The 23235-nt window shown below is 43.0% G+C and overlaps 1 protein-coding gene across 11 annotated transcripts in view; it reads right to left on the bottom strand.

The window, feature by feature from the left end:
- The window catches only part of DLG2 (discs large MAGUK scaffold protein 2), a 1468504-nt gene that overhangs the window by 606081 nt on the left and 839188 nt on the right, over nucleotides 1–23235 (bottom strand). The gene's annotated exons all lie outside the window — the stretch shown is intronic.

The following is a 23235-nucleotide window of genomic DNA, read 5'->3' on the forward strand; positions in this document are numbered from 1 at the left end:
GACTAACCAATTTATTTGAGCATAAGCTTTCATGAGCTACAGCTCACTTCATCGGATGCATACTGTGGAAACTGCAGAAGACATTATATACACAGAGACCATGAAACAATACCTCCTCCCACCCCACTCTCCTGCTGGTAATAGCTGGAAATGGCCCACCTTGATTATCATACACATTGTAAAGAGAGTGGTCACTTTGGATGGGCTATTACCAGCAGGAGAGTGAGTTTGGGGGGGGGGGGCGGAGGGTGAGAAAACCTGGATTTGTGCTGGAAATGGCCCAGCTTGATTATCATACACATTGTAAGGAGAGTGATCACTTTAGATAAGCTATTATTAGCAGGACAGTGGGGTGGGAGGAGGTATTGTTTCATGGTCTCCGTGTATATAATGTCTTCTGCAGTTTCCACAGTATGCATCCGATGAAGTGAGCTGTAGCTCATGAAAGCTTATGCTCAAATAAATTGGTTAGTCTCTAAGGTGCCACAAGTACTCCTTTTCTTTTTGCGAATACAGACTAACACGGCTGTTACTCTAAAACCTGTTAATACTGTACACAGAAATTATGATTGTGAAGCTTGGTTAAGGTGGTGAAGTCAGAGGGTGAGATAGTTCCCAGGGAATGCCTGACTGCTAAATGATGAACTAGCAATTGGCTGAGGCCTCAAGGGTGAACACGTTGTTAATGTAGCCTCACACTCTACAAGGCAGCAGGACTGGAGGGAGGAGACACAGCATGGCAGAGAGACAGAGACACACACACTCTGTGTGTGTCTCTGTCTATGAGAGAGAGAGTGAGAGAAAGAGAGAGAGACGTGCATTGCCCCTTTAAGTATGCTGACCCCACTCTAAGTACACTGCCTTTTAAAGTAGATCCACAAATTGAGACAAGCAGCTGCTGCCAGCAAGCTCCCTCCGTCCTGAACCCTGTCGTGCCCCCCACCCAGGCTCTATGGAGACAGGGTAAAGGAGCGGGGGGGGGGGTCAGGAGCTGGGGAAGGGAGGGGGACACCCTGACATTAGCACCCCTCTTCCCACCCCCTGCACAGCAAGCAGGCGGCTCCCGGGAGCAGCTCCAAGGCAGACGCCAGGAGCAGCACATGGCAGTGGGGGAGGAACAGCTGAACTGCCCACAATTGATAGCCTGCTGGGCGGCTGCTGCACAGGGAACTTAGGGGAGCTGACAGGGGGCTGCCGGTTCACCCTGGTTCCAAGCCCCCACCCGCTCGCTCCAATGGGCTGCTCTTCCTGCAAGCAGTGGACAAAGTAGGCAGCTGCCAAACAACGTTATAAGGGAGCATTGCACAACTTTAAACGAGCATGTTCCCTAATTGATCAGCGACATAACAGCGAAACAACGTTAACCAGGAGGACATTAAGTGAGGAATTACTGTATCTCTCCTTCCGTTGTAACTTGTAGACTATACTGTTTCAAGAATGTTCTGTTAAGGAGAAAAAACATCCATAATGACAATACCTCATTTTGTTTTATTATAGTCATACTGTGTAGTTTTTGTTGATGTTAGCAAGGGTTTCCAAACAAAGGATTGTATTTCATATACCGAGTGTTCATTTTCAGGTTAAAAACAGCGAATCTCAATGAAAACCCAACCAAAGCAAAGAAAAAATGATAATTTTTGTTCTGAATACACTGAATATTTTTGTAGCATTAAACACCGCTTGCAGAGAGGGCAAAAGGGCAACAAAGTCACTGGGAGTTAATACCTGGTAGCTCTAGGCTTCATTCGAAGGGTACAAATCTTCCAGATAAGACAAAGAAAACATTTTTAAAACCAGTGAGAAAAATAAATATTTAACTCTTTAAAAAGTCCAGTGGGAGGGGGGAACCACACTGAAAACCCCTAATAATCAATTAATGCTTTGCATAGTTACTCAAACATGGCATTTGAAACTGAAGTGCTCAGTCTGTGTCCTCAGCACTGAGGATTACTTGTTATCCCACAGTCAGTGACTATAAAATTCAAATGGAAAATCTTACCTCCTGCAGGATACACACTTACATCACAAAAGTTTTCCTCTCATATCTCACAAGCAAGTCTTTATGTAAAACAAACATAGGAGCACCTCAAATTGAAGGCTTCTCTTAGAACTGTTTTGCTGTTTCTCATTAATTGTTAACATCTAATGCGGGAATTATCTTTTAACCCTTCTTATTCCAGGCAATCAATTTTAGCAGATAATTACTTTGAAGCATTTTAAGATTTGCATGAAATGTATTTACATTTAAATTAACCTGATTTAAATGCAAATCTGGATTATTTGTTTAGTATTATATGCCATTAGAAAAAAATCCCTAATTAATTACATTCAGGCTCATATGCATTTCTAGAGGGGAAACGCTGTCTTGAAGTAGTTTTAAAATATGATGGGATAACTCAATGTTGTTACTTTTTCAGTCATTTTTCTTTCTACAGTAAAAGCATTATTCAAACATGGGTAAATGATTTATGAATTGTTTCATATGATAAAAAGCATTAGAAGCTTTGGATAATAGCATTGTTCACTTAAAAAAAAACAACAAAAAACAACAAAACCGCATCCTTGCCATGATCCTATTTTAAAAGTGATTTAAATTCAGAGGATTTCTCTTTTTTTTTTTAAAAAAAAAATTCTCTTGTGCTTCTTTCCATTTTTCCTCTCAGTTTTAAATTGCTTTAGCATTTTTCTGTGATATAACATTTTGAGAAGATGCTGAGGAATATTCTAGTCATGGAAATATCAAACCAAACACTGCCATTTGGCACACACTAGATGATTCACTCCCCTATCCTTTAATTTCATCTTACATAGGAGTATCAAGCCTTATATACTTCATATTGACAGAAGAACAGATTCTTATTTAAATTGAAGCCTTTTCTGCACATTTGCTTTAAAATCAAACACTGAACTCAATGGTTTTTAAAAAAAGGTACTATTTATAGTCTCTGGGAGGACAGCATAATCTTTCTTCACATTGGGTGTTATATACATTGGGTGTTATATAGCAAGGTTCAGCCCTGTTCTTTCATTAAGGTCAGAGGTGAAAGTAAGCCGGTACTGTCTGGGATGGCATACTGGCAAGGCTTCCCCAGGTGGCAAATTTAAAGGCCCTGGGGCAGTAGCAGCGGTCGGAGCCCTTTAAATTGCTGCCCCAGCCCTGCTGCCGGAGCCCCGGGGTAGCGGTGGCAGCCACGAGCCCCCAGGGCTCCATCTGCAATTTATAGGGCCTGGGGCTCTGCTGTGGTAGCAGTGGCTGGGAGCCCCTGGCCCTTTAAATCACTGCTGGAGTCCCTGGCTGCCGCTGCTACCCAGGGCTCCAGCAGCAGGGCTCAGGTGGCTATTTAAAGGGCCTGGGGCTCCACTGTGATTTAAAGGGGCAGTGCTTTAAAGGCCCCACCTCTTCTCGTTGAGACCACGCCCCCCTGCTTGGGACTCTGGCATACCGGTAAATCCTTTCCGTTTCTTTCACCCCTGGTTAAAGTTTAGGAGCAGTCAGCATTAGCAGTAATTTGAGAAAGGCCAAAACCAAAAACACCAGATCTCAATACCCCAGTCTTTGGTGAAGTTTGTATCAGGATCAGAATCACAAGACTTGCACCATCTCCGGATTTTAAAGATCACCACCAATGCCTTGAAACGCCACTATAATGCGAGATTAAGTCTTGGTCCCATAGAAGTAAACTGACTCCTACAGGACCAGAATTTAACCCTCAGTGCATACATTCTACCTCAGATTTGGTGTTTCTAGCCACACCACTGAGGAGGTAGTTTGCATTGTACTGGTGGTTTATTCAGATCCATCTGTTGTTATCTGCATAGGGCAGTAGATATATCGATTACCACATTGAAAACTAGCTTGTATCTTAAGTTACCAAAAAAAAAAAAAGGGGGGGGGGGGTTATAAAGATCCAGATGTATATGTTTAGCTGATTATTGTAAATACCAGTTATCTATAATGGTTTTTTCAGAGTTGGGGTGGGGAGCTGTGGGGATGGAAAGAGGTTGGGAGAGGGGAAGAAAAGAAATTAAAAAAAAAAAAAAGCTTAAAATCGGTTTTCTCAATGCCTTTGCAGCATAGATGGAATTTGGGGGGGGGGGGAGGGGGAGGTGGCAGAAAGGTTTTATGAGTTATATATTCCCTTGGTTAGTGTTAGGTCTTTGGTTGTTCATTAGACATTCTAATAATTGATCCTTTCTGTTACTAAACAGACCAACTCACTAGGAACTTGATCCATCTCCTGCTGAAATAATTAGATCCCATGGACTTCAATGGGAGCTGAAATGAACCCTATCCCATATAAAATGTCATTTGTGCAGACCATTTTGCCTGTGGTAACAAGTAAATATAATTAAATACAAGGGATTAAGTTTCAGTACTGGTGGTGATAGTATTATCCTATATTTCCTTGTACTCCCTTTTGGACACTGATGGTAGAGTGCTTTTTCTGAATTAGCTGGAGGTACAACTCCTCCTCTCTGAATTTTTGCCACATTCTGTTTGGCCGGAATAGCACAATTCAGAAAAGATACAGTTCTCAGTTTTATATTAAGCTATCAATTTCCATGAAAAAAATCAGTAAATGTTCCTAAATTTTAGAAAAAACATTGAGATCCAACTGAGGGTATGCAATAGAATACCAGGATGAATATATTAGTTTATTTTGGAAGAGATTGTTAAAGGCAGCTATTGACTTTCAGATTTTTAAAAGGAGATATTGACTTGTGCTTCTAAATCACTTTTAAAAAAATCTCTGCCATTATGTATTTTTGTGCAGGAACTTTGCAGAGTTGAAGGTACAGCTGTGGAACAAAGAGAACTCCAAGGTGTTCTTGCATGTTTTTTTTAATCCATGTTTTTGCTGTGGCTCAAGGATTAGTTTGTAGTGACCTTATTAAGTATGCAGCTCCTCTAGAATATATAATTAATAATTCATGTGATTTGATCTGTTTTGATTTTTGAGTTCTTAACTTCTTCTCTTCAACTCCTGAATATTTACTGAGCGCTTACAGATAGTTCTATGCAGCTCATGAGACCAGGCAAACTGAAGCAAATGTTACACTAAATTTCTTCATTTTAAGCTGGTAAAGTTGAATTGAGTGGACTAATATCTGTATAGCAAGTTAGCTCAAGTTTAATAGTTAACTCCATATAACTCATGGTATTTTTACACAGTCTTGGTCCCTTTTCACATTCATTATTTTTCGTGGATTCCAAGGCCAGAAGGGGCCACTGTTATCACCTAGCTGACCACCTGTATAACACAGCCCACAGGACTTCCCCAGAATAAGCACAATACAGTTGAATTCAGAAACAAAAAATGTAAGAATAGAGAGAGAACCCAACAGCCAAACACAACTAACAGCCATATGGTAATAAGAAAAAAGTATGTCACAAGGAGAAACTCCATAGTCATCAGGCAAACCACTCCAGACATAAAAGAATCAGTCCCAATCTCGTAAGAACAATTGGAAACAAAACAGAAAATCAGGAGACAAAAAAGCAATGAAGTGGGGCCCAGAAAACAGTCAATACAGGCCAAATGAAATAGACATGCAGCATACATTAGTGGCAGCCCCCGAAATATGCCAGGTAAGCTCCTCGTGATCCAGGGACGTGTTGGCGCCAACTGGCATAGGGCACGGGGGGAGCATCAGGGTTACAGGGATCCCATGGGTCTCGTCTCTACATACTGGTTCACCAAATGTACTGAAAGCCTGTGTCACACAGGTCCTCATAACCACTGTGAAATGTCTATATGGATAATACTTAAGGAGTTATTTCTCTATACTGAAAATTATGTCATTAAGTTCTGTGCCTTGGGGCTGGTCAGCAAAAGGTGAGAAACAGTTTTCTTTCAGGGAAGAGATATTAATCTATCTGCCTTGCTACATGTAATTTGAGTATTGTATGGTTCACAATTGATGCCCCATTTACAGTCTGAGCCAACCAGTAACAAAGGGATTGAGAGAACTGCCAGAGGGGAAATTTACACAAAGAAATAAACCAGTAGGAGGTGAGAGGATAGCTGAGTCTCTATGTCTCAATCTGTGTTTGCTGCCTTTGCTGAGACAGCAGACAAGGAGGCCTAAACTTTGTTTGGAGAGGGTGAAGGACAACTGAAGACTCCGTATACTGCCAGAATCGTTCTGCCACAAACTTTTCAACTACACTTCCCAGAAAAGGAAGTTTGGACAGAGATCAACTGCCAGCAGTTGAATATTAAAAGAAGTGGCTACCTTCAGCAGAAGTCCTACAATAGCTTCTTTAAGGAGGCTGGTACTTTGTCCTTTTACCTCCAGTCCTAAAAAGAGGTGTGGGCTAACTCAGCCAACAATGGACCCAATACTTTCCCAAAGGCCCCAACTAGACCAAAAGAACAGGGGTCTAATGCAGTGGTTCCCAAACTGGGGTGGGACATGGAGGAACATTCGGGGGGTGGGGGGGAGAGACATGGCGGGGCCTGGGCTAGCCCACGCAGGGCCTGGGCCGGCCCACATGGGGGCAAGGTGGATGCACCACCCAGCTCCGCTCTGCCCCCAGCCGCAGCTCCGCTGTGCCACACGCTGCTCCACCCCAGCCCAGCTACTATCCCAGCCCCGCCTCCACTCTGCCCTCAACCCAACTCTGCCCTCATTCCCGCTCCACCCCCAGGCCAGCTCCACCTCTAGCCCCAACTCCTCCCCTATCCCCAGTTCTGACCCCAGCTCCTCTGCTGGGGAAGCACTGGCTGTGCAGTAATGGAGGGGGAGGGTGCGGACAGATTCCAGGTAGAGGGGACGCGTGACAGGAAAAGTTTGGACACCATCGGTCTAATGCAGGGGTGGCCAACCTGCGGCTCTTCAGAAGTTAATATTCGACTCCTTGTCTAGGCACCGACTCCAGGGCTGGAGCTACAGGCGCCAACTTTCCACTGTGCCGGGGGTGCTGACTGCTCAACCCCTGGCTCTGCCACAGGCCCTGCCCCCACTCCACCCCTTCCCGCCTCCTCCCCTGAGCCTGCTGTGCCCTTGCTCCTCCCCCCTTGTCCCCAGAGCCTCCTGCACGCCAAAAAACAGCTGATCGGGAGGTGCTGATTGGTGGGGCTGCAGGTGAGCGGGGGCGCTGGAGCTGATGGGGGGCTGCTGATATGTACATTGGTAAATTCTGGCTCCTTCTCAGGCTCAGGTTGGCCACCCCTTGTCTAATGTCTCCATGAACTTAGTGACTGATGCTGGCTAAAACTGAAGGAGACCTAGAATCTATCTCCCTTGAGACACTGTCTACTTCACAGCTAAATCTGTATAGGAATGATTTTTATGTAGAAGATATGATGAACTGGGGGAAAATTTGGTTTATAATTTTAGGAGCATTATGTATGACCTGGCTCCCCTGTTCAAATTTTATATTGCAGCCTGACTGAATGCATGGAGTTAAATCAAAGGAGGCTGTAAATGGGGAGTTAAGGAACCCAGGAAAACAAAAGACAAAGACACAAATATGTTACCATCAGGTACAGAGCTTCAAAGGCGTTTAGCTAACAATGGCTGGACCAGTCAGTGGTGGGAGTATTCACCCAGTTGGCTCTATCCAAGCTAAGCTTGGGATCAAAGGAAACTTAATCCCTCAAAGCCTCTGGCAAAATTGGAGGGTGTTTTGTTTTTTTTTTGGGGGGGGGGGGGGCGAGGGGGAACAGTTAGCTGAGAGGGGCTGGCTAGGATGTCTCAGTGAATAAGATGAGTCTTACAGAGACATAGAAAAGATAGGGTCCAGGCAGGTTCTCCCAAGTGAGAGATGGGGAATAAGCCAGATCCTGCCTGAGTTGTGGATAGAAAGACTAAATTTAGGTAAGGGAATATGCATGTAGATCTCTGTTGTTTTTAAATCCATTTCTTTAAGAGCTGTGTAACCTTTTGGGCAAATGTAAGTTACACTTTTTTTTTTTGTCTCTCTCTGTAAATGGATGCTGTCACACACACCCCCCCCAAAGGGAAACCCTTGCTGGGTCCAGTTGGACCTGCTGAATTAGACACGGTTGGTAGCAGGGGGTAATCACATCCTGGTCTGAGAGTTGGTGGAGGACACAATTCCAACCCCAGAAGTACTAAAGGCTGAAGCCTGACACTCAGAGAGGCCCCATAAAGTAACAGCGGAGCAGCTTACTCAGGAACATATTGAAAGATCTCCTGCATTAAGGTACTCTGTAACCAAGCAGAGAGCCAGGATTAGGTTCTCCACTACTTGGAGCAGTTCTGCTGTTCAAGGCTTTGCAGATATGTGGGAGGAGAAAAAGCCTCTCTCATTGCCTAAGATTTCAAAAAATACAGTGCCTAAGACTTCAGAAATTCAATGCATAACAAAATGTCTGAATCAGCATGATTTTCTTTAGCTGTACTTTAGGGGTGTTGTCTACACAGCAGAGAAAAATCTGTGACTGACCCATACCAGCCTCCCACCTCATAGGGTCCTAGACTTCAGGCTCCAGCCCGAGCCTGGAAGTCTACACAGGAATGAAATAGCCCCGCAGACTGGGCTCCACGAGCCCGAGTCAGCTGGCACAGGCCCAGAGGTGAAGTAAGCCGGTACAGTCCGGTACGGCGTACCAGCAAGAGCCAGTATGCCGTGCCGGACTGGACCGGCTTCCCCAGGCTGGAGCTTTAAAGGGTCCGGGGCTCCGGCTGCTGCGGGGAGCCCCGGGCCTTTTAAAGCGCGCCCTAGAGACCCACTGCCAGAGCCCCGGGGTAGCAGCAGCAGGGCTCCGGTGGTGATTTAAAGGGCCCGGAGCTCCACTGCGGTAGTGGCAGCCGGCGCCCAGGGCCCTTTAAATCGCCCCTGAGCTCCCAGATGCCTCTGCAGCTGGTAGCTCCAAGGGTGATTAAAAGGCCTCGGGGCTCCCAGCTGCAGCCAGAGCCCTGGGTCCTTTAAATCTTGATTTAAAGGGCCCAGGTATTTAAAGGCCTCGCCTCGTCCGATTGAGGCCCCGCCTCTTCTGGTCAACGCCACGCCCCCTGCTCAGGACTCCAGAGTACTGGTAAGTTACTTTAAGTTACTTTTACCCCTGCACAGGCCAGAGACAAGGGTCTAGCTGCTGTGTAGACACACCGATGTTTCACATCCCACTTTATTCATTTCAAGTAATCTGTGAACCATGGTGACTTACAGAGTGAAACTGGGTGAGGAAAAGAACCACTGAGGAGTGCAAAGCGGCATTATGAAGTCCTACCAGGCCAATGGTAGGGCGGTCTGTGGTTTGCATTTTCCCGTCAGACACCTGGAAACACAGCGGTTTCATCCATCTCAAAGAGCAGATCAAAATAGTTCCATTACCCTTCCAGGAATGGTGTGCTCTAGCTCCAACTAGAGGAGATAATCAAACCATGGCAAAGGCATGATCTCCACTGCCCCAATCTCCAATCCAGATCCAGATTGCTCTCTGCTTGTGGACAAGGGTTCTGTGAAGTGCCATCTGGGACAGCCCTATCACGGTCATGACAGCTAGAGTGTGCGTAGGTGGCAGTCCCTAAACTCCCTAAACTGCTGCAGTCATTATAGTCTGCAAAACTCACTCCAGGCAGTAGGTGGCATCATGGTGAGACAGGGAGCAGTAGTTTGCCACAAAAAAAAAAAAAAAAGAAAAGAAAAAAAAAGAGCATGACACCAGAGAGACTAAGAACCACCAGATTTATGTGGCAGCATTTTCAGAGCCATACCTAGAGAAGAGGAAATGCCAAGTGAACTAGGTATGGGGGTCACATGTGGTGGAATAAGAGCAAAAAGGAACTAATTTTGTTTTTAAAACAACAAGACATTGTTTTGTGCCCACAATAATGCCTCATTATTTGCCAAGTTCTCTGTCCCACTGTGAATTGCATATTTTACCTGCCCGCCCCAAACACTGTAAAAGTCCCCAACGGCTATAACCTTGTGCTTCTGATTAGTGAAATTATTTAAACTACTTGGGAGGATTGTTCCAGGATTTTGCCAGGGAGCTTCCACAAAGATTGAGCATAATTTGGACAAAAGTTTCTTACAAACATGACCCTTCATGATAGACAGTTTTCCTTATGTTCTGCTTTTACCCTGATCATGGTAAAGGCAGCAAGACACTAGCAGTTGTCTGCCCTGTTTACAAATTGTTTTAAATACAATTGGTTACATCGCGGCTAGTGCAGTTAAAAAATGCTGTGTTCTACACATGCTTTAAATCATTATTGAAGGGGCTGTGACCTTCAGCATGTGCACGGCTAAAAGCTTCCATCTGTAAGACAATGGAGTCAATTGGTTATTTTCTGAAATTATGAACTCGGAGAAGAATATACAAATAGGAACAGATGACAACATTGTGATCTGTAAAACCTTACGTTTAGATGAGCAAAAGAACAATTATAGTAGATTGCTTTAAAGATCAAGTTACCTGGAAGGGTGAAAAAAAATAAGAAAACCCCCTAAAAACCCCAAGCCTCTAAAAATGTAAACTCCCACACTTCAGCTCTGTGCAGTTCCACTCCCCTTTAATGTTCTCCTTCGTCAGCAAGAGTCCCAACTCAAACTTGTTTCACAGCTATCGCATGGCTGCAATTAATTAAGTCATCCGAAGTGCAATGCATAGACCTTGACATTTTGAACACAGTATGGCTAATACTTGATCCTGAGCTTTCTTGTTACATTAATTGCAGCAGCTCTAGAAACCACAAGATGGCACATTCATTGTTCGCTGCTTGTTACAGTAAAACAAAAGATCATGTAACATAGTCAGATAAGCAACTGCAGCTTTATTTTATTTATGCCTAGTATCGCCTCGATTACTGAGCCCTCTCCTCTGCGAAGAGTTCTGTAACATTTAGTAGTTCACTGCTGTAACTCCTAGATCTCAAATTTCAGAAGGAAGATATTCAGCCTCCCACATGTGGCGCCAGGGCATCACCTCCACCTCCAAAGAGCATACATGTAAGAGTCTTGAAATAATGACTACTGCACAGTATGCCAACATTTTTATGGCGGACTTAGAACAACGCCTCCTCAGCTCTCGTCCCCTAACGCCCCTACTCTACTTGCGCTACATTGATGACATCATCATCATCTGGACCCATGGAAAAGAAGCCCTTGAGGAATTCCACCATGATTTCAACAATTTCCATCCCCCCATCAACCTCAGCCTGGACCAGTCCACACAAGAGATCCACTTCCTGGACACTATGGTGCTAATAGGCGATGGTCACAAACACCACCCTATACCGGAAACCTAATGACCGCTTGTCATAAATATAAAGGGAAGGGTAAACCCCTTTGAAATCCCTCCTGGCCAGGGGAAAGCTCCTCTCACCTGAAAAGGGTTAAGAAGCTAAAGGTAACCTCGCTGGCACCTGACCAAAATGACCAATGAGGAGACAAGATACTTTCAAAAGCTGGGAGGAGGGAGAGAAACAAAGGGTCTGTGTCTGTCTATATGCTGGTCTTTGCCGGGGATAGACCAGGAATGGAGTCTTAGAACTTTTAGTAAGTAATCTAGCTAGGTATGTGTTAGATTATGATTTCTTTAAATGGCTGAGAAAAGAATTGTGCTGAATAGAATAACTATTTCTGTCTGTGTATCTTTTTTGTAACTTAAGGTTTTGCCTAGAGGGGTTCTCTATGTTTTTGAATCTAATTACCCTGTAAGATATCTACCATCCTGATTTTACAGGGGGGATTTCTTTATTTCTATTTACTTCTATTTTTATTAAAAGTCTTCTTGTAAGAAAACTGAATGCTTTTTCATTGTTCTCAGATCCAAGGGTTTGGGTCTGTGGTCACCTATGCAAATTGGTGAGGCTTTTTATCCAACATTTCCCAGGAAAGGGGGGGTGCAAGTGTTGGGAGGATTGTTCATTGTTCTTAAGATCCAAGGGTCTGGGTCTGTAGTCACCTAGGCAAATTGGTGAGGCTTTTTACCAAAACTTGTCCAGGAAGTGGGGTGCAAGGTTTTGGGAAGTATTTTGGGGGGAAGGACGTGTCCAAACAGCTCTTCCCCAGTAACCAGTATTAGTTTGGTGGTGGTAGCGGCCAGTCCAAGGACAACGGGTGGAATATTTTGTACCTTGGGGAAGTTTTGCCCTAAGCTGGTAAAGATAAGCTTAGGAGGTTTTTCATGCAGGTCCCCACATCTGTACCCTAGAGTTCAGAGTGGGGGAGGAACCTTGACACCGCTATTCCTACCTACATGCCTCCAGCTTTCACCCAGACCACACCACACGATCCATTGTCTACAGCCAAGCTCTACGATACAACCACATTTGCTCCAACCCCTCAGACAGAGAAACACCTACAAGATCTCTATCAAGCGTTCTTACAACTACAATACCCACTTGCTGAAGTGAAGAAACAGACTGACAGAGGCAGAAGAGTATCCAGAAGTCAGCTACTACAGGACAGGCCCAACAAAGAAAATAACAGAACGTCACTAGCCGTCACCTTCAGCCCCCAACTAAAACCTCTCCAACACATCATCAAGGATCTACAATCTATCTTGAAGGATGACCCGTCACTCTCACAGATCTTGGGAGACAGGCCAGTCCTTGCCTACAGACAGCCCCCCAACCTGAAGCAAATACTCACCAGCAACCACACACCACACAACAGAACCACTAACTCAGGAACCTATCCTTGCAACAAAGCCCGTTGCCAACATCTTTTCAGGGGACACCATCGTAGGGCCTAATCACATCAGCCACACCATCAGAGGCTTGTTCACCTGCACATCTACCAATGTGATATATGCCATCATGTACCAGCAATGTCCCTCTGCCATGTACACTGGTCAAACAGGACAGTCTACGTAAAAGAATAAATGGACACCAATCAGACGTCAAGAATTATAACATTCAAAAACCAGTTGAAGAACACTTCAATCTCTCTGGTCACTCGATTACAGACCTAAAAGTGGCAACAAAAAAACATCAAAAACAGACTCCAAGGAGAGACTGCTGAATTGGAATTAATTTTCAAATTGGATATAATTAACTTAGGCTTGAATAGAGACTGGGAGTGGTTGAGTCATTACACGAAGTAAAACTATTTCCCCTTGTTTATTCCTCCCCCCCACTGTTCCTCAGACGTTCTTGTTAACTCCTGGAAATGTGCTGGAAATGGCCCACCTTGATTATCACTTCAAAAGGTTTTCTCTCCCCGCACCCCACTCTCCTGCTGGTAATAGCTCATCTTAAGTGATCACTCTCCTTACAATGTATATTTTTTCATGGTCTGTGTGTATATATAAATTCTCTTCACTGTACTTTCCACTTTATGCATCCGATGAAGTGAGCTGTAGCTCACGAAAGCTTATGCTCAAATAAATTGGTTAGTCTCTAAGGTGCCACAAGTACTCCTTTTCTTTTTGCGAATACAGACTAACACGGCTGCTACTCTGAAACCTGTGATCCTACGATGTAACAGGCAAAGCATTTCCAGTAGAGATAGAGAAAAGTTTTAATGCCATTGTACAAGGCACTGGTAAAACCTCATTTAGAATATTGTGTATAGTTCTGGTCACCCATTGTTAAAAAAATTACTTTCAACTGGAATAGATGTAGAGAAGTGCTAATAGGATGATGAGGGAATGGAAGACGTATCTTATGAGAGGTGATCTGGCTTGTTTAATCTAGCAAAAAGAAGGCTGAGGGGGATATGATTACTCCCCGTAAATACCTCAGGGGGGTAAATACCAGGGAGGGTGAAAATATATTTAAGCTAAAGGACTATGGATATGAACTGAGCATCAACAAATTCAGGCTGGAAATGAGAAGATTTCTAAACATCACAGGCAGGGCCAGATTAAGGCAGGGGCTTTAGCCCAGGGCCCTGACTCAAGGGGGCCCTGCAAAAATGAATCACAGGCAGCGATTTCCGGGCTGCTAAAAGGGGTGCTCAGGCAGGTTGCCTGCATGCCATGGCCCCAAGCTGCTTCCAGAAGCAGCTGACTGCGGGCACATCTCTGCAGCCCCTGGCGGAGATGGGGAAGGCAGCTCCATGTGCTGCCCCTGCCCCCAGCACAGTCCCATTGACTGGGAACCGCTTGCTGGAGATTTCACAGTTATGAATGGAACTGTGCAACCTGGAAAAATCCCAGTCAGGAAGTAGAAAGACATGCTTCTGAGCCTAAGAGAGGTCGCAGCTGAGGAGTCAGAAGCTTGAGAGTGGATACCCTTGTTGGACCATGGAGGGGAAATACAGGTGCAGTTGCCTGAACTGTGACATCTTCCAGTAGGAGTTGTGGGGGCAAACAACTTAATTAGTTTTAAAAGAGAGCTGGACAAATGTATGAGCACAATTGTATGATGGGTTTCCTTATGATGGTGGAGGGAAGGACCAGCAGTCCTTGTGCTACTTTCCATTTATGTCTTCTGTTCCTAAATGCTCATGCTTCAGGGTTTCAGTTGGCCACCTGCAGGGGTCAGGAAGGGATGTTTTTCCACCTGCGTATTCTGGTTTTGTTACTCTGTAACAGTAATACTTTGGTCTAATTTTGGTTGTTGGGATTAGTGTGTGGTTGATAGATGATGCTGGTGGCCTGTGATATACAGGAGGTCAGACCAGATGATCTGGAGATCCTTTTTGGCCTTAAATTGTCTGAGGTAACATGAGCACCTTAGGAGAAAATACCCCAGTGCTGGATACATCCTGTACTGGCCCCTAAATCATGGATTTAAAACTTCCTCCATGGTGAAGCTGCATGATGGGCTTGAGGGGGCTCTGCACTGAACACTGGGCCTTGAAGACAGGAACCAATTAGTCAGCTTTGCAGAAGCACACCACTTAGCCTGAGTCAGTTCTGATTAGAAGAAAGGAGTTCTTAAATGCGAAGGTGTGGGCAAATAACTTGCATTTTGTACCTTATTATAAAACAAACAACTATCAATTATTTATTACCATGTTATGCCTAAAGATTTATTGCTACTTTCTACATCCGCTACCAGAGAGTCAGTGTTGTTTACACATTAAAACTGCAACAGAAATTAGTTTATTTGTTTAAACCAATTTTAATTATTTGTCCTCTACTATAAAAAAAAGTAATTAACTTGTATTCCTAAAAAATGGGTTATTTTTCCAGGCAAAAAAGGAGATGGTCAGTGATCAAGGGAAGGAAAAGGTGTTCAAATAGTTTTTAAAAGGGTTTAGCTATATTAATAGGATGGGACTGAGTTATTGCTGAATTAGCTGGGCCTTTACGGCAGACTTGAGGCCTGAGATGCCTTAACTCCCACACCTTTATTCTTAAAAAAAAAAATCCAAAACTGGAATTATGATTTAGAAAGGATGATAAATATCTTACATATATAGAGAGCCTTTCACCTTAAAGAATCCCAACATGTTTTCAAAACAGAATAATCTAGATATAGGGCTCAAAGGGACCTCAAGAGACCATTCAGTCCCACCTCCTAAATTGAGGCAGGACCAGCTAAACCTTGACATCCTTGACTGGTGTTTGTCCAACCTGTTCTTAGAATCTTCCAGTGATGGGGATTCTACCTTTGGAAGCCTGTTAAAGAATTTAACGATCCTTATTTTACACAGGTTTTCCTAATATCTAACCCAAATCTCCCTTGTTGCAGATTAAGCCCATTACTTCTTGTCCAATTTAAAGTAGATATGGAGAAGAATTGGTCACCATCCTCTTTGTAACAGACATTAACATATTTGAAGACTAATCAGGTCCCCTCTCAGGCTTCTTTTATTAAAACTAAACAGGCCCAGTTTTGTTTTGTTTTTTAACTTCCCTCATAGGTCAGGTTTTCTAAACCTTTTATCATTTTTGTTGCTGTTCTCTGGACTCTCTCCAATTTGTCTACATATTTCTTAAAGTGTGGCACCTAGAATTGGACATAGTACTCCACCTGAAAGCAGGACAATTACCTCCGGTGTCTTACATATGGCATTCCTGTTAATACACCCCAGAATGACATTAGCATTTTTTCAACTGCCTCACAATGCTGACAGATATTCAATTTGTGATCCACTATAACCCCAAGCCCTTTTCACCAGTACTACCACCTAAGAACATAAGAATGGCCTACTGGGTCAGACCAAAGCTCCATCTAGCCCAGTATCCTCTCTACCGACAGTGGCCAAGCCAGTTATTCTCCATTTTGTAGCTGTACATTGGGGGTTTTTTTCCCCTTCCTAAGTTTAGTACTTTGCACTCGTCTTTATTGAATTTCATCTTGTTGATTTCAGACCAATTCTCCAATTTGTCAAGATAGTTTTGAATTCTAATCCTGTCTTCCAAAGTGCTAACAATTCCTCCCAGCTTGGTGTCATCTGCAGATTTTATCAGCATACTCTCCACTCCATTATCTAAGTCATTAATGAAAATATTGACTAGTACAAAACCTAAGACAAACCCCTGTGTGACCACAGTAGATATGTCCATCCAGTTTGACAGAGAACCACAGATACTACTCTTTTTAGGTACAGTATTTCAGCCATTTGTGGGCCCACTTTACAGTAATTTAATCTAGACCACATTTCCCTAGTTTGCTTATGGGAATGTCATGTGGGACTATGTCAAAAGCCTTCCTAAAAATCAAGATATATCACCTCTATGGCTCCCCACAGCCCCCATCCACTAGGCAGTAACCCTGTCAAAGAAAGACGTTAGGTTGGTTTGGCATGATTTGTTCTATAACTTATAACCCTATTATCTTATAGGTACCCTTACAAATTGATTGTATAATACACATATAATATACACCTGTATATGTGGCATGTAATAAAAGGGAATAAGTGGAAGTGAGTGAGATGACCTCATGCTCCTGAAAACGAAGGACAGTTTTCAGGGCCTTTGCATCAGTTTTTAAAGACTCAAAGTTTTGTCCTATTTTTGTAACCCCCTGAACTCTAGTCACCAACCAGCGAGCTGGTGAAATCGAAGCATGGTTGACTCAAGGACTGCCCCTCACCAGACCTATCACATTGCCATGTCCTTCCCAATGAAACCTCCGCGTGATCCTTTTATCTATACCCAGCGTAAGTCCCCTCCACCTCCAATTGCCAAAACCCTCCTAAGCAATCCTTACTGACATCCCCACCAACATTATATGCCTCTGCAAGCTGCTTCCACTATTACAATTGTCCCAGTTTCTTACAGTTTCTTACAGGTGAGAAAAGGTACCATAAAAATATGGAAGCAATTAGCAGATCTCCTTCTGCCACAGTTCAGACTAAACTTCAATATCTGCAAAGATTAGCCTAACATATTCATTATACAACCCAAATATCTCTCCCTACATTTGAAAGGCTAAATTCTAGTTTAATTAGGAACAAGGAATGTCATTATGAAATTTAAATATAAATGAATCCCCTACTAAGTGAGCTAGCAAAGCCATTCTCCAGTTTCCTCCATAGAAATAAATACATTGATTGGCAACATTTTATTTCTAGGTTTTAAACCCAACAGCACAACTTAATTTTATATGGTGCTTAACTACCATAGGATAATAGGAGTCTTAGACAGCCAGTATCTAATTCCAATCACGGCCACCTTGTCTTTCTTTCTGCTTATTTACATCACTGTGTTTGTGTTACTTCACATCTGCTGGCAGCCACAGTCGTCAACATCCATTTCCATGTTACATGGTAAGAAAGGCTGGTGAGTGTGTTTGCGGGGGAGGAGCAGGGGTGTCTACCTAGACAGATTTAGAATGAATCATGATCCTTAGTCAAAGAACCTAGGCCTGTGTCCTGGACACCCAAATGCAGCCTCGTAAAGCCAATTATTGGCAGCGTGACAGAGCTGCCTCCAGTGCCTGTTGATGGAGGAGCAAGTATGAGCAGTAAGGAAGAATACTATTTTTATGGTCTCAGGTTCTTTGCTTTTGAAGCCCCCCCCTCACTTTGGGACTTGGAAAAAAAAAACAGAAGGGAAGATGAATATATACAGCAGGAGAGGAGTGAGGTGCAGAGGACTCTCTCAAGGGTTAGTCACGGACATGAAATATTTATGCAGTGGAAGAGTTTTATGCAGAAGTTTCCTTTCCCTTTCTGATTAGAATAAAATCAATTTTGTATTCAGTTCAGGTCTTTAATAAATGTGAAAAACAGAAACCTAAAAGCAGCACTGCTGTTCAATAAACTGTAATACAGGGAAAGAAAGGTCCAATATTTCAGGCTGCTTTCAACCATTTACCGACATACTGTGCTGCAAAACAGTATAATTCTGTGTATATGATGTCTTGCAAAGTATGTTTCATGCAACAAACTGCAAATAAACAATGCAAAGGAAAATTGCTTACAAAATTTCATCTCTGGAAAAATATCATCCTGCACGAGTCTCACCACTGGGTCTCAGCTCAATAGCATGAGTGGAACTCCCCAAGATGCAAAAGGACTACCCCTAATAGTAGCGATAGTGGCTTCGGGTGCTAGAAAAACCAGCAAAGTATAAAAGCCACTAACACATGTAGCATGCTCACTGAACAAGTCAAAACCACTGCTAGCAGAGAAGTGACAGTATCTCAGGAAAGCTTTTCATTAGTTTGTCCAGGAGTCCACTGAGATCCCTCAACACATGGGACTGTAACGTGGGTTTGAAAACCATCATACCCTGAACAAGCCTGATGAGGGGCTGTGGAGAGCAACAGAGGATAGTTGTCAAATAGACTAAGAAATAGTCATCCTTTAAGTTGGGCTCAAAAATGAATGTGATGGGCAACAGTCTTAGCATAAGCCAGTCAGGCCTCTTAATCGAGGGTTTGGGGAGGCAGGGATGTCAGTCCACCTACTCAGAGACATCATGCCTTAGGCAGACAGGGATGGAGCAGGGTGCCCTAGCAATGAGTATCTTGGCCATCTGCAGTAGAGAGGAGAAGGAAACCCATCAAGGCCAGTATGGGGCTATCGCCATTTATTTTGCTAGGGCCCTGGTTACCAAAATAACTGATAAACAGACAGGCCTGAGCCTTCTACAGAGGAAAGCATGATCTATCCTGGGTGTCATGACCAGAAGGACATCAAACTTACATCACTAGAGTGGCAAAGAGGTCTGCCTCTAATCTCCACTTTCAGAAGATGATCTGACTCAACACTCTTAGGTCCAAGGAGTTTCAGAGATACATGTGTGTGCCTGCAATCACATTTCCGTCCACTAAGCAAATCGCAAGTACAAATGTAGAGCAGCTGTTCACAACCAGGGGTACACATACCCCTGGGGGTACGCAAAGGTCTTCCACGGGGTACATCAACTCATTTAAGATATTTGCCTACTTTTACAACAGGCTACAAAAAAAGCACTAATGAAGTCAATACAAACTAAAATTGCATACAATGACTTGTTTATACTGCTCTATATGCTATAGTCTGAAATGTACATACGATATTTATATTCCAAATCAATTTATTTTATAATTATATGGTAAAAATTAGAAAGTAAGCATTTTTTCAGTGTGCTAGGACACTTTTGTATTTTTATGTCTGATTTTGTAAGCAAGTAGTTTTTAAGTGAGGTGAAACTTGAGGTTACACAAGACAAATCAGACTGCTGAAAGGGGTACAGTACTCTGGAAATGTTGAGACACACTGGCATAGAATCTGCTGGCCTGACTGACTAAAGTGCATCCAGTTTGAGGGTCTCCAGTGTGTTCAGGACCGTATGTTCTTGTTCAGCAGTTTCTGATGGACACAATTGTCTGGACAACATGAGCCACAAGGACTGAGCATTCCAGTATTGGTACAGGTTGGCCCGTGGACTTCCAGAGTGGCATCAGAAATCAGTCAAATGACGAAGATTAGGAAACACATTCAGCGTTTAAGTCCAAAAGGGACCATTAAATAATCTAGTCTGACCACATATATATCACAGACTATTAAATTTCACCCAGTTACCCCTGTATTGAGTCCAATAATCTGTGAATAGCTAAAGCATAACTTCCAGAAAAACATCCAGCCTTGATCTGAAGACATCAAGGGATGGAGATTTCACCACTTCCCATCATAGTTTGTTCCAGTGGTTAATCACCCTCACTGTTAAAAAGTTTGTACCTTATTTCTAATTTGAATGTGTCTGTCTTTAACTTCTAGTCATTAGCTTTTGTTATGCCTTTCTCTGCTAGATAAAACGTCCTTTAATACAGGGTATTTTCTCCTCATGCAGGTACTTAAACACTAATTAATTCACTTCTCAATCTTGTTTTTGATAAACTAAACAGATTGACCTTTTTCTTTCTCACTGTAAGTCATTTTTCCAACTCAAAACCATTTTGGTGGCTCTGTTCTCCACCCTCGCCAATGTTTTCAGTATCCCTTTTAAAATGTGGAGACCAGAACGGTATGCAGTATTCTGGTATCAGTCCCAGAAATGCCATATACAGAGGTGAAACCATCTCCCTACACCTACTCACTAGTACTCTATTTATTCATCCTGGGATCTCATTAGTCCTTTTTACCACAGTATCCGACTAGCAGCTCATGTTCAGTTGCTTGTCCACCATGATCCCTAAATCCTTTTCAGGAGTCGCTGCTTTCCATGATATAACATAACTGTGCATTTGGCTGTATTAAAATATTTTGTTTGAAGAGTCCCAGCTTACCACATGATCTTGATCGCTCTGTGTGTCCGCACCCCCTGACAGGTATCCTAACTAAAAAAAGCAGGGAGTGTAAGTCTACAGTCAAGCCTTCCATGAAGAATGAGGTAATAATGTTCTTTATAAAGAGCACTGAGATCCACTGATGAGAATGAGCTATGTATCAGACATAGGTATTATTAGAAGGAAGACATGGGATATTATTTTCCTTTTTGCCTCTCTCTCTTCCTCCACCACCCCTTTCAGGGTCTCCAGGCAAGACAAATCAAATGATGATACAGTTTGTGTGAAACTTGCTCGACTTAAGTGGGGCAGAAATTTGACAACGTGAGTTTGTTCTTCACTAATTATACCAAGATCTGGCCTTTACCTTACAACAGTGAAGTTGAGGAAATGTAGTGTTGGTGATTTCTCTCCTCCAACCCCCCCACCCCGCCCCATTTAAACCAAACTTGAAATTTAACATCACCTTATTGAATAAATGTAATTGTTGACTTTCCATAAGAACATAAAAATACCCATCCTGGGTTGGACCAATGGTCCATCTAGCCCAGTATACTGTCTTCCGACAGTGGCCAGTGCCAGATGCTTCAGAGGCAATGAACAAAACAGGGCAATTACTGAATGATCCATCCGGTCATCCAGTCCCAGCTTCTTGGAGTCAGAGATTTAAGAACACTCATAGGATAGGGTTGTGCCCCGATCAGTCTCAGCTAAAAGATAGTGATGGACCTACCCTCCATGAATTTATCTATTTTTTTAACCCAGTTGCACTTTTGGCCTTCACAATATTCCATGGCAACAAGTTCCACAGATTGACTGTGTTGTGTGAAGGGGTAAATAATACTTCCCTATTAAATTTTCTCCATACTATTCATGCTTTTATACACCTCTATCATACCCGATTTAGTCATTTCTTTTCTAAGCTTAACAGTGCCAGTCTTTTTAATCTCTCCTCATATGGAAGCTATTCCCTACCCTTAATCATTTTTGTTGCCCTTCCCTATACCTTTTCCAATTCTAATATACATTTTTTGAGATGGAGAGAGCAAAACTGCACATTGTATTGAAGGTGTGGTCACACCATGGATTTATATAGCGGCACTATGATTTTTTTTTTTTTTTTTTTTTTTACTTTTTATCCCTTTCCTAAATTATTTTTAACATCTTTAGCTTTTTGTTTGACTGCCGCTGCATACCGAGCAGATGTTTGCGGAGAACTATCCACATCTTCTGTTACCAGCTCCACTTCCCCATTGAGCAGTAGACCCACACTGTCCTCGATCTTTCTTTTTTTCTCCAACCTATTTGAAGAACCCTTTCTGTTGCGCTAACATTTCATTCTTTGCCTTGGCTTTCCTGATTTTGTCCCTATATGCTTGTGCTATTCCCATGTATATTTCCTTTGATCTGCCCCTCCTTTCATTTCCTGTATCTATCCCTTTTGGTTTTTAGATAGCAAAAAAGCTCCTTGTGCAGCCATATTGGCCTCCTGTGGCTCTCCTTATCTTCTCTCTGCATCAAAATAGCTTGATGTTGAGCCTCTAGTATTACATCTTTTAAGAACTATCAGCCCCCTTCAACTCCTTTTCTTCCTAATTGATCTTTCCATGGGACCTTGCCTACTATTTCTCAGTTAGTTGCAATTTGCCTTTCTGAAGTCCAGTGTCCTTGTTTTGCTGTTCTCATGTCCTCCTTTCTTTAGGATCTTGAATTCTATCAGATCATGATCACTTCCTCCCAAGTTCCTGACCACCTTCAGGTTCACAACTAATTAATCCCTGTTGGTCAAAACCAGATCCAAAATGAATGACCCCCTCGTTGTTTCCTCAACTTTCTGAATCAGAAAGCTGTCCCCTACATATGCTAAGAATTTGCAGGACATATTATATTTTGCTGCAATAATCTTCCAACAGATATCAGGGAAGTTCAAATCCCCCATTAATACTAGCTCAAGTATTACCGGCTTGTTGAATGACTCATTCACATCCTCTTCCTGATTTGGTGGTCTATGACAGACCCTCACCAAAGCATCATTACTTTTCTTTTCCCATGTTATCCTCACCCAGAGATTCTCAGTGGGTTGGTCTCTTCCCCTCGGACCTCGAAGCAAGTGTCTACATTCTTGATGTACAGTGCAATACCTCCTCCTTTTCCCCCATACCTATCCTTTCAGAATAAGCTATATCCCTTAATGCTGGTACTCCAATCATGGAAGTTATCCCACCAAGTCTCTGTGATGCCAATTATAATATTTTTCATATACCATGACTTCCTGCTTGTTCCCCGTACTCCTTGCATTTGAACACAGGCATCAAAGATATTTTGCGGACTACCTCATTGCTTTTCTTTTTGCCTTTTTAATGCAGTTGTGATTTCTAGACTGTTCTCTAGAAATTAGCCCCTTCCCCTTATCTTCATTACTTGAGCCTAGTTGCACATTGGCTGGATTTTTATCAACATCCCCCATAAGGAGAGCTTTACGCTAGGCCCTATCAGGTTAGCCAGACAAAGTGCAAAGCTTATCTTTCCAGTATTTGATAGATGGATCCTAGCACAGCAATCCTCTTTTCTGGAACATCAGCTCGTTGTCGAAGATGCCAAAGCCTCCTTGCTGACACCACCTGTGTAGCCATGCATTTACTTCCACGATTCAGTGGTTCCTACTGGGCCTTTTCCTTCAACAGGGAGGATGAATGAGCC

Source organism: Lepidochelys kempii, chromosome 1 (genome assembly GCF_965140285.1).
Source record: "Lepidochelys kempii isolate rLepKem1 chromosome 1, rLepKem1.hap1, whole genome shotgun sequence".
Classification (NCBI taxonomy): Eukaryota; Metazoa; Chordata; order Testudines; family Cheloniidae; genus Lepidochelys; species Lepidochelys kempii.